General features: G+C 52.2%; 12 non-coding genes and 6 pseudogenes across 12 annotated transcripts; all 18 read right to left on the bottom strand.

Annotated features, from left to right (window-relative positions):
• Nucleotides 1-472: 472 nt before the first annotated feature.
• LOC138217123 (5S ribosomal RNA) lies at nucleotides 473-591 on the bottom strand. The gene has a single exon (XR_011180836.1). It is a non-coding gene; the product is annotated as a 5S ribosomal RNA (ribosomal RNA).
• Nucleotides 592-1,128: 537 nt separating this feature from the next.
• Nucleotides 1,129-1,247, bottom strand: LOC138217353 (5S ribosomal RNA). Its single transcript, XR_011181065.1, has one exon. It is a non-coding gene; the product is annotated as a 5S ribosomal RNA (ribosomal RNA).
• Nucleotides 1,248-1,784: 537 nt separating this feature from the next.
• LOC138218527 (5S ribosomal RNA) lies at nucleotides 1,785-1,903 on the bottom strand (annotated as a pseudogene).
• A 537-nt stretch (nucleotides 1,904-2,440) lies between these two features.
• LOC138216557 (5S ribosomal RNA) lies at nucleotides 2,441-2,559 on the bottom strand. The gene has a single exon (XR_011180269.1). It is a non-coding gene; the product is annotated as a 5S ribosomal RNA (ribosomal RNA).
• A 537-nt stretch (nucleotides 2,560-3,096) lies between these two features.
• LOC138217354 (5S ribosomal RNA) lies at nucleotides 3,097-3,215 on the bottom strand. Its single transcript, XR_011181066.1, has one exon. It is a non-coding gene; the product is annotated as a 5S ribosomal RNA (ribosomal RNA).
• A 537-nt stretch (nucleotides 3,216-3,752) lies between these two features.
• Nucleotides 3,753-3,871, bottom strand: LOC138244270 (5S ribosomal RNA). Its single transcript, XR_011192883.1, has one exon. It is a non-coding gene; the product is annotated as a 5S ribosomal RNA (ribosomal RNA).
• Nucleotides 3,872-4,408: 537 nt separating this feature from the next.
• Nucleotides 4,409-4,527, bottom strand: LOC138217931 (5S ribosomal RNA; annotated as a pseudogene).
• Nucleotides 4,528-5,064: 537 nt separating this feature from the next.
• On the bottom strand, nucleotides 5,065-5,183 carry LOC138244271 (5S ribosomal RNA). Its single transcript, XR_011192884.1, has one exon. It is a non-coding gene; the product is annotated as a 5S ribosomal RNA (ribosomal RNA).
• A 537-nt stretch (nucleotides 5,184-5,720) lies between these two features.
• Nucleotides 5,721-5,839, bottom strand: LOC138218316 (5S ribosomal RNA; annotated as a pseudogene).
• Nucleotides 5,840-6,376: 537 nt separating this feature from the next.
• On the bottom strand, nucleotides 6,377-6,495 carry LOC138217600 (5S ribosomal RNA). Its single transcript, XR_011181312.1, has one exon. It is a non-coding gene; the product is annotated as a 5S ribosomal RNA (ribosomal RNA).
• Nucleotides 6,496-7,032: 537 nt separating this feature from the next.
• On the bottom strand, nucleotides 7,033-7,151 carry LOC138244272 (5S ribosomal RNA). The gene has a single exon (XR_011192885.1). It is a non-coding gene; the product is annotated as a 5S ribosomal RNA (ribosomal RNA).
• A 538-nt stretch (nucleotides 7,152-7,689) lies between these two features.
• LOC138218403 (5S ribosomal RNA) lies at nucleotides 7,690-7,808 on the bottom strand (annotated as a pseudogene).
• Nucleotides 7,809-8,345: 537 nt separating this feature from the next.
• LOC138216558 (5S ribosomal RNA) lies at nucleotides 8,346-8,464 on the bottom strand. The gene has a single exon (XR_011180270.1). It is a non-coding gene; the product is annotated as a 5S ribosomal RNA (ribosomal RNA).
• Nucleotides 8,465-9,001: 537 nt separating this feature from the next.
• LOC138217356 (5S ribosomal RNA) lies at nucleotides 9,002-9,120 on the bottom strand. The gene has a single exon (XR_011181068.1). It is a non-coding gene; the product is annotated as a 5S ribosomal RNA (ribosomal RNA).
• Nucleotides 9,121-9,657: 537 nt separating this feature from the next.
• On the bottom strand, nucleotides 9,658-9,776 carry LOC138244273 (5S ribosomal RNA). The gene has a single exon (XR_011192886.1). It is a non-coding gene; the product is annotated as a 5S ribosomal RNA (ribosomal RNA).
• A 537-nt stretch (nucleotides 9,777-10,313) lies between these two features.
• Nucleotides 10,314-10,432, bottom strand: LOC138217932 (5S ribosomal RNA; annotated as a pseudogene).
• Nucleotides 10,433-10,969: 537 nt separating this feature from the next.
• LOC138244275 (5S ribosomal RNA) lies at nucleotides 10,970-11,088 on the bottom strand. Its single transcript, XR_011192888.1, has one exon. It is a non-coding gene; the product is annotated as a 5S ribosomal RNA (ribosomal RNA).
• Nucleotides 11,089-11,625: 537 nt separating this feature from the next.
• On the bottom strand, nucleotides 11,626-11,744 carry LOC138218317 (5S ribosomal RNA; annotated as a pseudogene).
• Nucleotides 11,745-12,049: the final 305 nt, after the last annotated feature.

Here is a 12,049-nt window from a genome sequence, read left to right on the forward strand (position 1 = left end):
GCTCTTTTTCCCTTGCGTTTTTCTCTTCTTCCCACGTTCTTTCTCTTCACTGCCTTCGTCCCCGCTCTATTTCACTTCAGCCTTTCCCTCTTGCTTCCTTCCAATGAGGACGGAGCTGCGGGAGAAAGGGCGCTATAGAGGATCGCTGTGGAGAGCTGCTGCTGTGCTTTGACATCTGAGCTCTGTGGAAAACGATCTCAATACAATTCTGAAAAACGCGACTCTCCGAACGCCAGCCGAACAAGTCTCCACAGCCGAAGCGCTGTGTCTCTTTTCAGCTGGCGATAAACCTTTCTTCGATCCTTTGCGGACTTATAAAACTGTTCCTGATCAGAATAAAAAACGCTCACGCTAATACACAAGCACCCGTGTCTCGCCAAAGCTGACAAATAAACAGACGGACAAGCCGCACTGCACGTGTGAACAGGGGAATGAGCGAGCGAGCGGGGATAGGGCGCCTCCTGCGCTTAAAAGCTTACAGCACCTGGTATTCCCAGGCGGTCTCCCATCCAAGTACTAACCAGGCCCATCCCTGTTTAGATTCTGAGATCAGACGAGATCAGGCGTGCTCAAGGGGGTGTGGCCGTAAACGAGAGCAAGGCTCGCTGGCACCGTTCTTATTGAGAGGACAGCTCCGTCACCTCTTTTACGACGCTGCTTTTTTTCTCTTGCGTTTTTCTCTTCTTCCCACGTTCTCTCTCTTCACTGCCTTCGTCCCCGCTCTATTTCACTTCAGCCTTTCACTCTTGCTTCCTTCCAATGATAACGGAGCTGCGGGAGAAAGGGCGCTATAGAGGATCGCTGTGGAGAGCTGCTGCTGTGCTTTGACATCTGAGCTCTGTGGAAAACGATCTCAATACAATTCTGAAAAACGCGACTCTCCGAACGCCAGCCGAACAAGTCTCCACAGCCGAAGCGCTGTGTCTCTTTTCAGCTGGCGATAAACCTTTCCTCGATCCTTTGCGGACTTGTAAAACTGTTCCTGATCAGAATAAAAAACGCTCACGCTAATACACAAGCACCCGTGTCTCGCCAAAGCTGACAAATAAACAGACGGACAAGCTGCACTGCACGTGTGAACAGGGGAATGAGCGAGCGAGCAGGGATAGGGCGCCTCCTGCGCTTAAAAGCTTACAGCACCTGGTATTCCCAGGCGGTCTCCCATCCAAGTACTAACCAGGCCCATCCCTGTTTAGCTTCCGAGATCAGACGAGATCAGGCGTGCTCAAGGGGCTGTGGCCGTAAGCGAGAGCAAGGCTCGCTGGCACCCTTCTTATTGAGAGGACAGCTCCGTCACCTCTTTTACGACGCTGCTCTTTTTCCCTTGCGTTTTTCTCTTCTTCCCACGTTCTTTCTCTTCACTGCCTTCGTCCCCGCTCTATTTCACTTCAGCCTTTCCCTCTTGCTTCCTTCCAATGAGGACGGAGCTGCGGGAGAAAGGGCGCTATAGAGGATCGCTGTGGAGAGCTGCTGCTGTGCTTTGACATCTGAGCTCTGTGGAAAACGATCTCAATACAATTCTGAAAAACGCGACTCTCCGAACGCCAGCCGAACAAGTCTCCACAGCCGAAGCGCTGTGTCTCTTTTCAGCTGGCGATAAACCTTTCCTCGATCCTTTGCGGACTTGTAAAACTGTTCCTGATCAGAATAAAAAACGCTCACGCTAATACACAAGCACCCGTGTCTCGCCAAAGCTGACAAATAAACAGACGGACAAGCCGCACTGCTCGTGTGAACAGGGGAGTGAGCGAGCGAGCGGGGATAGGGCGCCTCCTGCGCTTAAAAGCTTACAGCACCTGGTATTCCCAGGCGGTCTCCCATCCAAGTACTAACCAAGCCCATCCCTGTTTAGCTTCCGAAATCAGACGAGATCAGGCGTGCTCAAGGGGCTGTGGCCGTAAGCGAGAGCAAGGCTCGCTGGCACCCTTCTTATTGAGAGGACAGCTCCGTCACCTCTTTTACGACGCTGCTTTTTTTCCCTTGCGTTTTTCTCTTCTTCCCACGTTCTCTCTCTTCACTGCCTTCGTCCCCGCTCTATTTCACTTCAGCCTTTCACTCTTGCTTCCTTCCAATGATAACGGAGCTGCGGGAGAAAGGGCGCTATAGAGGATCGCTGTGGAGAGCTGCTGCTGTGCTTTGACATCTGAGCTCTGTGGAAAACGATCTCAATACAATTCTGAAAAACGCGACTCTCCGAACGCCAGCCGAACAAGTCTCCACAGCCGAAGCGCTGTGTCTCTTTTCAGCTGGCGATAAACCTTTCTTCGATCCTTTGCGGACTTATAAAACTGTTCCTGATCAGAATAAAAAACGCTCACGCTAATACACAAGCACCCGTGTCTCGCCAAAGCTGACAAATAAACAGACGGACAAGCCGCACTGCACGTGTGAACAGGGGAATGAGCGAGCGAGCGGGGATAGGGCGCCTCCTGCGCTTAAAAGCTTACAGCACCTGGTATTCCCAGGCGGTCTCCCATCCAAGTACTAACCAGGCCCATCCCTGTTTAGATTCTGAGATCAGACGAGATCAGGCGTGCTCAAGGGGGTGTGGCCGTAAGCGAGAGCAAGGCTCGCTGGCACCGTTCTTATTGAGAGGACAGCTCCGTCACCTCTTTTACGACGCTGCTTTTTTTCTCTTGCGTTTTTCTCTTCTTCCCACGTTCTCTCTCTTCACTGCCTTCGTCCCCGCTCTATTTCACTTCAGCCTTTCACTCTTGCTTCCTTCCAATGATAACGGAGCTGCGGGAGAAAGGGCGCTATAGAGGATCGCTGTGGAGAGCTGCTGCTGTGCTTTGACATCTGAGCTCTGTGGAAAACGATCTCAATACAATTCTGAAAAACGCGACTCTCCGAACGCCAGCCGAACAAGTCTCCACAGCCGAAGCGCTGTGTCTCTTTTCAGCTGGCGATAAACCTTTCCTCGATCCTTTGCGGACTTGTAAAACTGTTCCTGATCAGAATAAAAAACGCTCACGCTAATACACAAGCACCCGTGTCTCGCCAAAGCTGACAAATAAACAGACGGACAAGCTGCACTGCACGTGTGAACAGGGGAATGAGAGAGCGAGCAGGGATAGGGCGCCTCCTGCGCTTAAAAGCTTACAGCACCTGGTATTCCCAGGCGGTCTCCCATCCAAGTACTAACCAGGCCCATCCCTGTTTAGCTTCCGAGATCAGACGAGATCAGGCGTGCTCAAGGGGCTGTGGCCGTAAGCGAGAGCAAGGCTCGCTGGCACCCTTCTTATTGAGAGGACAGCTCCGTCACCTCTTTTACGACGCTGCTCTTTTTCCCTTGCGTTTTTCTCTTCTTCCCACGTTCTTTCTCTTCACTGCCTTCGTCCCCGCTCTATTTCACTTCAGCCTTTCCCTCTTGCTTCCTTCCAATGAGGACGGAGCTGCGGGAGAAAGGGCGCTATAGAGGATCGCTGTGGAGAGCTGCTGCTGTGCTTTGACATCTGAGCTCTGTGGAAAACGATCTCAATACAATTCTGAAAAACACGACTCTCCGAACGCCAGCCGAACAAGTCTCCACAGCCGAAGCGCTGTGTCTCTTTTCAGCTGGCGATAAACCTTTCCTCGATCCTTTGCGGACTTGTAAAACTGTTCATGATCAGAATAAAAAACGCTCACGCTAATACACAAGCACCCGTGTCTCGCCAAAGCTGACAAATAAACAGACGGACAAGCCGCACTGCTCGTGTGAACAGGGGAGTGAGCGAGCGAGCGGGGATAGGGCGCCTCCTGCGCTTAAAAGCTTACAGCACCTGGTATTCCCAGGCGGTCTCCCATCCAAGTACTAACCAGGCCCATCCCTGTTTAGCTTCCGAGATCAGACGAGATCAGGCGTGCTCAAGGGGGTGTGGCCGTAAGCGAGAGCAAGGCTCGCTGGCACCCTTCTTATTGAGAGGACAGCTCCGTCACCTCTTTTACGACGCTGCTTTTTTTCTCTTGCGTTTTTCTCTTCTTCCCACGTTCTCTCTCTTCACTGCCTTCGTCCCCGCTCTATTTCACTTCAGCCTTTCACTCTTGCTTCCTTCCAATGAGGACGGAGCTGCGGGAGAAAGGGCGCTATAGAGGATCGCTGTGGAGAGCTGCTGCTGTGCTTTGACATCTGAGCTCTGTGGAAAACGATCTCAATACAATTCTGAAAAACGCGACTCTCCGAACGCCAGCCGAACAAGTCTCCACAGCCGAAGCGCTGTGTCTCTTTTCAGCTGGCGATAAACCTTTCCTCGATCCTTTGCGGACTTGTTAAACTGTTCATGATCAGAATAAAAAACGCTCACGCTAATACACAAGCACCCGTGTCTTGCCAAAGCTGACAAATAAACAGACGGACAAGCCGCACTGCACGTGTGAACAGGGGAATGAGCGAGCGAGCGGGGATAGGGCGCCTCCTGCGCTTAAAAGCTTACAGCACCTGGTATTCCCAGGTGGTCTCCCCTCCACGTACTAACCAGGCCCATCCCTGTTTAGCTTCCGAGATCAGACGAGATCAGGCGTGCTCAAGGGGGTGTGGCCGTAAGCGAGAGCAAGGCTCGCTGGCACCCTTCTTATTGAGAGGACAGCTCCGTCACCTCTTTTACGACGCTGCTCTTTTTCCCTTGCGTTTTTCTCTTCTTCCCACGTTCTCTCTCTTCAGTGCCTTCGTCCCCGCTCTATTTCACTTCAGCCTTTCACTCTTGCTTCCTTCCAATGAGGACGGAGCTGCGGGAGAAAGGGCGCTATAGAGGATCGCTGTGGAGAGCTGCTGCTGTGCTTTGACATCTGAGCTCTGTGGAAAACGATCTCAATACAATTCTGAAAAACGCGACTCTCCGAACGCCAGCCGAACAAGTCTCCACAGCCGAAGCGCTGTGTCTCTTTTCAGCTGGCGATAAACCTTTCCTCGATCCTTTGCGGACTTGTAAAACTGTTCCTGATCAGAATAAAAAACGCTCACGCTAATACACAAGCACCCGTGTCTCGCCAAAGCTGACAAATAAAGAGACGGACAAGCCGCACTGCACGTGTGAACAGGGGAATGAGCGAGCGAGCGGGGATAGGGCGCCTCCTGCGCTTAAAAGCTTACAGCACCTGGTATTCCCAGGCGGTCTCCCATCCAAGTACTAACCAGGCCCATCCCTGTTTAGCTTCCGAGATCAGACGAGATCAGGCGTGCTCAAGGGGGTGTGGCCGTAAGCGAGAGCAAGGCTCGCTGGCACCCTTCTTATTGAGAGGACAGCTCCGTCACCTCTTTTACGACGCTGCTTTTTTTCCCTTGCGTTTTTCTCTTCTTCCCACGTTCTCTCTCTTCACTGCCTTCGTCCCCGCTCTATTTCACTTCAGCCTTTCACTCTTGCTTCCTTCCAATGAGGACGGAGCTGCGGGAGAAAGGGCGCTATAGAGGATCGCTGTGGAGAGCTGCTGCTGTGCTTTGACATCTGAGCTCTGTGGAAAACGATCTCAATACAATTCTGAAAAACGCGACTCTCCGAACGCCAGCCGAACAAGTCTCCACAGCCGAAGCGCTGTGTCTCTTTTCAGCTGGCGATAAACCTTTCCTCGATCATTTGCGGACTTGTAAAACTGTTCCTGATCAGAATAAAAAACGCTCACGCTAATACACAAGCACCCGTGTCTCGCCAAAGCTGACAAATAAACAGACGGACAAGCCGCACTGCACGTGTGAACAGGGGAATGAGCGAGCGAGCGGGGATAGGGCGCCTCCTGCGCTTAAAAGCTTACAGCATCTGGTATTCCCAGGCGGTCTCCCATCCAAGTACTAACCAGGCCCATCCCTATTTAGCTTCCGAGATCAGACGAGATCAGGCGTGCTCAAGGGGGTGTGGCCGCAAGCAAGAGCAAGGTTCGCTGGCACCCTTCTTATTGAGAGGACAGCTCCATCACCTCTTTTACAACGCTGCTTTTTTTCCCTTGCGTTTTTCTCTTCTTCCCACGTTCTCTCTCTTCACTGCCTTCGTCCCCGCTCTATTTCACTTCAGCCTTTCACTCTTGCTTCCTTCCAATGAGGACGGAGCTGCGGGAGAAAGGGCGCTATAGAGGATCGCTGTGGAGAGCTGCTGCTGTGCTTTGACATCTGAGTTCTGTGGAAAACGATCTCAATACAATTCTGAAAAACGCGACTCTCCGAACGCCAGCCGAACAAGTCTCCACAGCCGAAGCGCTGTGTCTCTTTTCAGCTGGCGATAAACCTTTCTTCGATCCTTTGCGGACTTGTAAAACTGTTCCTGATCAGAATAAAAAACGCTCACGCTAATACTCAAGCACCCGTGTCTCGCCAAAGCTGACAAATAAACAGACGGACAAGCCGCACTGCACGTGTGAACAGGGGAATGAGCGAGCGAGCGGGGATAGGGCGCCTCCTGCGCTTAAAAGCTTACAGCACCTGGTATTCCCAGGCGGTCTCCTATCCAAGTACTAACCAGGCCCATCCCTGTTTAGCTTCTGAGATCAGACGAGATCAGGCGTGCTCAAGGGGGTGTGGCCGTAAGGGAGAGCAAGGCTCGCTGGCACCCTTCTTATTGAGAGGACAGCTCCGTCACCTCTTTTACGACGCTGCTTTTTTTCCCTTGCGTTTTTCTCTTCTTCCCACGTTCTCTCTCTTCACTGCCTTCGTCCCCGCTCTATTTCACTTCAGCCTTTCACTCTTGCTTCCTTCCAATGAGGACGGAGCTGCGGGAGAAAGGGCGCTATAGAGGATCGCTGTGGAGAGCTGCTGCTGTGCTTTGACATCTGAGTTCTGTGGAAAACGATCTCAATACAATTCTGAAAAACGCGACTCTCCGAACGCCAGCCGAACAAGTCTCCACAGCCGAAGCGCTGTGTCTCTTTTCAGCTGGCGATAAACCTTTCTTCGATCCTTTGCGGACTTGTAAAACTGTTCCTGATCAGAATAAAAAACGCTCACGCTAATACTCAAGCACCCGTGTCTCGCCAAAGCTGACAAATAAACAGACGGACAAGCCGCACTGCACGTGTGAACAGGGGAATGAGCGAGCGAGCGGGCATAGGGCGTCTCCTGCGCTTAAAAGCTTACAGCACCTGGTATTCCCAGGCGGTCTCCCATCCAAGTACTAACCAGGCCCATCCCTGTTTAGCTTCCGAGATCAGACGAGATCAGGCGTGCTCAAGGGGGTGTGGCCGTAAGCAAAAGCAAGGCTCGCTGGCACCCTTCTTATTGAGAGGACAGCTCCGTCACTTCTTTTATGACGCTGCTCTTTTTCTCTTGCGTTTTTCTCTTCTTCCCACGTTCTCTCTCTTCACTGCCTTCGTCCCCGCTCTATTTCACTTCAGCCTTTCACTCTTGCTTCCTTCCAATGAGGACGGAGCTGCGGGAGAAAGGGCGCTATAGAGGATCGCTGTGGAGAGCTGCTGCTGTGCTTTGACATCTGAGCTCTGTGGAAAACGATCTCAATACAATTCTGAAAAACGCGACTCTCCGAACGCCAGCCGAACAAGTCTCCACAGCCGAAGCGCTGTGTCTCTTTTCAGCTGGCGATAAACCTTTCCTCGATTCTTTGCGGACTTGTTAAACTGTTCCTGATCAGAACAAAAAAACGCTCACGCTAATACACAAGCACCCGTGTCTCGCCAAAGCTGACAAATAAAAAGACGGACAAGCCGCACTGCACGTGTGAACAGGGGAATGAGCGAGCGAGCGGGGATAGGGCGCCTCCTGCGCTTAAAAGCTTACAGCACCTGGTATTTCCAGGCGGTCTCCAATCCAAGTACTAACCAGGCCCATCCCTGTTTAGCTTCCGAGATCAGACGAGATCAGGCGTGCTCAAGGGGGTGTGGCCGTAAGCGACACCAAGGCTCGCTGGCACCCTTCTTATTGAGAGGACAGCTCCGTCACCTCCTTTACGACGCTGCTTTTTTTCCCTTGCGTTTTTCTCTTCTTCCCACGTTCTCTCTCTTCACTGCCTTCGTCCCCGCTCTATTTCACTTCAGCCTTTCACTCTTGCTTCCTTCCAATGAGGACGGAGCTGCGGGAGAAAGGGCGCTATAGAGGATCGCTGTGGAGAGCTGCTGCTGTGCTTTGACATCTGAGCTCTGATGAAAACTATCTCAATACAATTCTGAAAAACGCGACTCTCCGAACGCCAGCCGAACAAGTCTCCACAGCCGAAGCGCTGTGTCTCTTTTCAGCTGGCGATAAACCTTTCTTCGATCCTTTGCGGACTTATAAAACTGTTCCTGATCAGAATAAAAAACGCTCACGCTAATACACAAGCACCCGTGTCTCGCCAAAGCTGACAAATAAACAGACGGACAAGCCGCACTGCACGTGTGAACAGGGGAATGAGCGAGCGAGCGGGGATAGGGCGCCTCCTGCGCTTAAAAGCTTACAGCACCTGGTATTCCCAGGCGGTCTCCCATCCAAGTACTAACCAGGCCCATCCCTGTTTAGATTCTGAGATCAGACGAGATCAGGCGTGCTCAAGGGGGTGTGGCCGTAAGCGAGAGCAAGGCTCGCTGGCACCGTTCTTATTGAGAGGACAGCTCCGTCACCTCTTTTACGACGCTGCTTTTTTTCTCTTGCGTTTTTCTCTTCTTCCCACGTTCTCTCTCTTCACTGCCTTCGTCCCCGCTCTATTTCACTTCAGCCTTTCACTCTTGCTTCCTTCCAATGATAACGGAGCTGCGGGAGAAAGGGCGCTATAGAGGATCGCTGTGGAGAGCTGCTGCTGTGCTTTGACATCTGAGCTCTGTGGAAAACGATCTCAATACAATTCTGAAAAACGCGACTCTCCGAACGCCAGCCGAACAAGTCTCCACAGCCGAAGCGCTGTGTCTCTTTTCAGCTGGCGATAAACCTTTCCTCGATCCTTTGCGGACTTGTAAAACTGTTCCTGATCAGAATAAAAAACGCTCACGCTAATACACAAGCACCCGTGTCTCGCCAAAGCTGACAAATAAACAGACGGACAAGCTGCACTGCACGTGTGAACAGGGGAATGAGAGAGCGAGCAGGGATAGGGCGCCTCCTGCGCTTAAAAGCTTACAGCACCTGGTATTCCCAGGCGGTCTCCCATCCAAGTACTAACCAGGCCCATCCCTGTTTAGCTTCCGAGATCAGACGAGATCAGGCGTGCTCAAGGGGCTGTGGCCGTAAGCGAGAGCAAGGCTCGCTGGCACCCTTCTTATTGAGAGGACAGCTCCGTCACCTCTTTTACGACGCTGCTCTTTTTCCCTTGCGTTTTTCTCTTCTTCCCACGTTCTTTCTCTTCACTGCCTTCGTCCCCGCTCTATTTCACTTCAGCCTTTCCCTCTTGCTTCCTTCCAATGAGGACGGAGCTGCGGGAGAAAGGGCGCTATAGAGGATCGCTGTGGAGAGCTGCTGCTGTGCTTTGACATCTGAGCTCTGTGGAAAACGATCTCAATACAATTCTGAAAAACACGACTCTCCGAACGCCAGCCGAACAAGTCTCCACAGCCGAAGCGCTGTGTCTCTTTTCAGCTGGCGATAAACCTTTCCTCGATCCTTTGCGGACTTGTAAAACTGTTCATGATCAGAATAAAAAACGCTCACGCTAATACACAAGCACCCGTGTCTCGCCAAAGCTGACAAATAAACAGACGGACAAGCCGCACTGCTCGTGTGAACAGGGGAGTGAGCGAGCGAGCGGGGATAGGGCGCCTCCTGCGCTTAAAAGCTTACAGCACCTGGTATTCCCAGGCGGTCTCCCATCCAAGTACTAACCAGGCCCATCCCTGTTTAGCTTCCGAGATCAGACGAGATCAGGCGTGCTCAAGGGGGTGTGGCCGTAAGCGAGAGCAAGGCTCGCTGGCACCCTTCTTATTGAGAGGACAGCTCCGTCACCTCTTTTACGACGCTGCTTTTTTTCTCTTGCGTTTTTCTCTTCTTCCCACGTTCTCTCTCTTCACTGCCTTCGTCCCCGCTCTATTTCACTTCAGCCTTTCACTCTTGCTTCCTTCCAATGAGGACGGAGCTGCGGGAGAAAGGGCGCTATAGAGGATCGCTGTGGAGAGCTGCTGCTGTGCTTTGACATCTGAGCTCTGTGGAAAACGATCTCAATACAATTCTGAAAAACGCGACTCTCCGAACGCCAGCCGAACAAGTCTCCACAGCCGAAGCGCTGTGTCTCTTTTCAGCTGGCGATAAACCTTTCCTCGATCCTTTGCGGACTTGTTAAACTGTTCATGATCAGAATAAAAAACGCTCACGCTAATACACAAGCACCCGTGTCTTGCCAAAGCTGACAAATAAACAGACGGACAAGCCGCACTGCACGTGTGAACAGGGGAATGAGCGAGCGAGCGGGGATAGGGCGCCTCCTGCGCTTAAAAGCTTACAGCACCTGGTATTCCCAGGTGGTCTCCCCTCCACGTACTAACCAGGCCCATCCCTGTTTAGCTTCCGAGATCAGACGAGATCAGGCGTGCTCAAGGGGGTGTGGCCGTAAGCGAGAGCAAGGCTCGCTGGCACCCTTCTTATTGAGAGGACAGCTCCGTCACCTCTTTTACGACGCTGCTCTTTTTCCCTTGCGTTTTTCTCTTCTTCCCACGTTCTCTCTCTTCACTGCCTTCGTCCCCGCTCTATTTCACTTCAGCCTTTCACTCTTGCTTCCTTCCAATGAGGACGGAGCTGCGGGAGAAAGGGCGCTATAGAGGATCGCTGTGGAGAGCTGCTGCTGTGCTTTGACATCTGAGCTCTGTGGAAAACGATCTCAATACAATTCTGAAAAACGCGACTCTCCGAACGCCAGCCGAACAAGTCTCCACAGCCGAAGCGCTGTGTCTCTTTTCAGCTGGCGATAAACCTTTCCTCGATCCTTTGCGGACTTGTAAAACTGTTCCTGATCAGAATAAAAAACGCTCACGCTAATACACAAGCACCCGTGTCTCGCCAAAGCTGACAAATAAAGAGACGGACAAGCCGCACTGCACGTGTGAACAGGGGAATGAGCGAGCGAGCGGGGATAGGGCGCCTCCTGCGCTTAAAAGCTTACAGCACCTGGTATTCCCAGGCGGTCTCCCATCCAAGTACTAACCAGGCCCATCCCTGTTTAGCTTCCGAGATCAGACGAGATCAGGCGTGCTCAAGGGGGTGTGGCCGTAAGCGAGAGCAAGGCTCGCTGGCACCCTTCTTATTGAGAGGACAGCTCCGTCACCTCTTTTACGACGCTGCTTTTTTTCCCTTGCGTTTTTCTCTTCTTCCCACGTTCTCTCTCTTCACTGCCTTCGTCCCCGCTCTATTTCACTTCAGCCTTTCACTCTTGCTTCCTTCCAATGAGGACGGAGCTGCGGGAGAAAGGGCGCTATAGAGGATCGCTGTGGAGAGCTGCTGCTGTGCTTTGACATCTGAGCTCTGTGGAAAACGATCTCAATACAATTCTGAAAAACGCGACTCTCCGAACGCCAGCCGAACAAGTCTCCACAGCCGAAGCGCTGTGTCTCTTTTCAGCTGGCGATAAACCTTTCCTCGATCATTTGCGGACTTGTAAAACTGTTCCTGATCAGAATAAAAAACGCTCACGCTAATACACAAGCACCCGTGTCTCGCCAAAGCTGACAAATAAACAGACGGACAAGCCGCACTGCACGTGTGAACAGGGGAATGAGCGAGCGAGCGGGGATAGGGCGCCTCCTGCGCTTAAAAGCTTACAGCATCTGGTATTCCCAGGCGGTCTCCCATCCAAGTACTAACCAGGCCCATCCCTATTTAGCTTCCGAGATCAGACGAGATCAGGCGTGCTCAAGGGGGTGTGGCCGCAAGCAAGAGCAAGGTTCGCTGGCACCCTTCTTATTGAGAGGACAGCTCCATCACCTCTTTTACAACGCTGCTTTTTTTCCCTTGCGTTTTTCTCTTCTTCCCACGTTCTCTCTCTTCACTGCCTTCGTCCCCGCTCTATTTCACTTCAGCCTTTCACTCTTGCTTCCTTCCAATGAGGACGGAGCTGCGGGAGAAAGGGCGCTATAGAGGATCGCTGTGGAGAGCTGCTGCTGTGCTTTGACATCTGAGTTCTGTGGAAAACGATCTCAATACAATTCTGAAAAACGCGACTCTCCGAACGCCAGCCGA

This window comes from Lepisosteus oculatus, chromosome 14 (genome assembly GCF_040954835.1).
Source record: "Lepisosteus oculatus isolate fLepOcu1 chromosome 14, fLepOcu1.hap2, whole genome shotgun sequence".
Lineage (NCBI taxonomy): Eukaryota > Metazoa > Chordata > Actinopteri > Semionotiformes > Lepisosteidae > Lepisosteus > Lepisosteus oculatus.